This window comes from Lampris incognitus, chromosome 5 (assembly GCF_029633865.1).
Source record: "Lampris incognitus isolate fLamInc1 chromosome 5, fLamInc1.hap2, whole genome shotgun sequence".
Taxonomy (NCBI): Eukaryota; Metazoa; Chordata; class Actinopteri; order Lampriformes; family Lampridae; genus Lampris; species Lampris incognitus.
In genome coordinates, this window is record NC_079215.1 from 4,087,653 (window position 1) to 4,090,152 (window position 2,500).

At 40.6% G+C, this 2,500-nt stretch overlaps 1 protein-coding gene across 1 annotated transcript in view; it reads left to right on the forward strand.

The window, feature by feature from the left end:
* The window catches only part of LOC130112356 (slit homolog 1 protein-like), a 218,539-nt gene that overhangs the window by 10,736 nt on the left and 205,303 nt on the right, over positions 1–2,500 (forward strand).

Consider the following 2,500-nt stretch of genomic DNA (forward strand, 5'->3'; position numbering starts at 1 on the left):
GTGTACCTGTACAATAAGGTGTGTGTGTGGTGAGAAAGAAAGACAGAGCAAGAAAGAGAGAAAGAGAGAGAGAGCAAGAAAGAAAGACAGGGCAAGAAAGAGAGCAAGAAAGAAGGACAGGGCAAGAAAGAGAGAGCAAGAAGGAAAGACAGGGCAAGAAAGAGGAGAAAGAGAGAGAGAGCAAGAAAGAGGAGAAAGAGAGAGAGAGCAAGAAAGAAAGACAGAGCAAGAAAGAGACAGCAAGAAAGAAGGACAGGGCAAGAAAGAGAGAGCAAGAAAGAAAGACAGAGCAAGAAAGAGACAGCAAGAAAGAAGGATAGGGCAAGAAAGAGAGAGCAAGAAAGAAAGACAGAGCAAGAAAGAGAGAGCAAGAAAGAAGGATGGCAAGAATAAGAGAGCAAGAAAGAAGGACAGGGCAATAAAGAGGAGAAAGACAGAGAGAGCAAGAAAGAAGGATGGCAAGAATAAGAGAGCAAGAAAGAAGGACAGGGCAATAAAGAGGAGAAAGACAGAGAGAGCAAGAAAGAAGGATGGCAAGAATAAGAGAGCAAGAAGGAAGGATGGCAAGAATAAGAGAGCAAGAAGGAAAGACAGGGCAAGAAAGAGGAGAAAGAGAGCAAAAAAGAGGAAATCTGCATTTACATAAGTGAGTTTTTGAATAAGAGAGGAAGAGAAAGCACCTGTTTTGTGTGTGTGTGTGTATGTGTGTGTATGTGTGTGTGTGTGTGTGTGTGTGAGCACTTGAGTGCTGTAGTGTTCAATCTAAGTGATAGTAGAACTCATAGCTTGTATATGACAGTTTATTCCTTTTGTGTGTGTGTGTGTGTGTGTGTCTGTAGCTACACACACACACACACACACATATTAGGGCTGTGTATTGCCGAGAATCTGGTGATGCAATATGTATCACGATACAGGGTTATGATTCAATATATGGTGATTTATTGTGATACTGTAAGAGAGGTGATATATTGTGATACTGTGAGAAAGGTGATATATTGTGATACTGTGAGAAAGGTGATATATTGTGGTACTGTAAGAAAGGTGATATATTGATAGTGTGAGAAAGGTGATAGATTGTGATACTGTCAGAAAGGTGATACATTGTGATACTGTCAGAAAGGTGATATATTGTGATACTCTAAGAAAGGTGATATATTGTGATACTGTAAGAAAGGTGATATATTGTGGTACTCTAAGAAAGGTGATATATTGTGATACTGTAAGAAAGGTGATATATTGTGATATTGTAAGAAAGGTGATATATTGTGATACTGTAAGAAAGGTGATATATTGTGGTACTGTAAGAAAGGTGATATATTGTGATACTGTAAGAAAGGTGATATATTGTGATACTCTAAGAAAGGTGATATATTGTGGTACTGTAAGAAAGGTGATATATTGTGGTACTGTAAGAAAGGTGATATATTGTGATATTGTAAGAAAGGTGATATATTGTGATACTGTAAGAAAGGTGATATATTGTGATACTGTAAGAAAGGTGATATATTGTGGTTTCATAGGCCCGTGTTCTTTGTGCTTATGCTACTTCCTGTCTCAGTTTACGTTGTTGTGTTGTAGTGGAAGAGTCAAATGGCTGAAGACAGATTACAACACTGTTATCTAGCGGTCGTGGGTTTACACACAACACAACATGTTTGTCACAAACCTTTACATGTAAACAATTAAAAAGCCATATAGTGGTTTTGAGAGTCGATACAGTATCACAAAAGATAATATTGCGATACTCCAGTGTATCAATGTTTTCTTTCACCCCTACTATATATATAAATATATACATGGTGTTGATAAAAGTGCTCAACAAATGAGGAGCGGAATATCAGGATATCTATCTTGATATTATAATAATAATAATGTTAATAATAAATCAATCTTATATAGCGCTTGTCTAACACTCAAAGTCACTTTACAATAAACGGGGTGAAACAAGACAACAGATAAACATAACACAACATACAGGGGTAGATGGGAAGGGGGGGCTACGAGAGGGAGAAGCGGCAGCCACGCACGATGCCAGCCATACTCTCCCACTTAAACACACACAAAAGGGCAAGAAAAACAAAAAACAACAGCACTGTGGACGTTGATGTTGTGTAGGGGTTTACTCCCGTAGCCTAGGAATAGGCTACGGGAGTAGTATGGATTAAATAGTGCCACTAGGTGGCACTATTTAATCCATAGCTGGGGGCTGGTTCATGGGCATCAGGGAATATCCACACACCGGTGGGCCTGCGTACCCCATGTCTAGGGGCCAGACCTCCTCCGAGTCCCTTGTAGTTCAGCCAGGGTCCAAGGTGTACCCAGTTACTGTATGTCGCCAAGAGGGGGCGCTACATAGGGCTTGCTGTTGGAGAGGCTACGCACTGGCAGGGAGAGACTTACGTGCTTGGCTCTCCTGTTAGCATTTCTGCTAGCCAGCGGTGAAGGTTGAGAGTGAGACGTGACAGACAAACAACACTACACCAGCACACCAGACGCT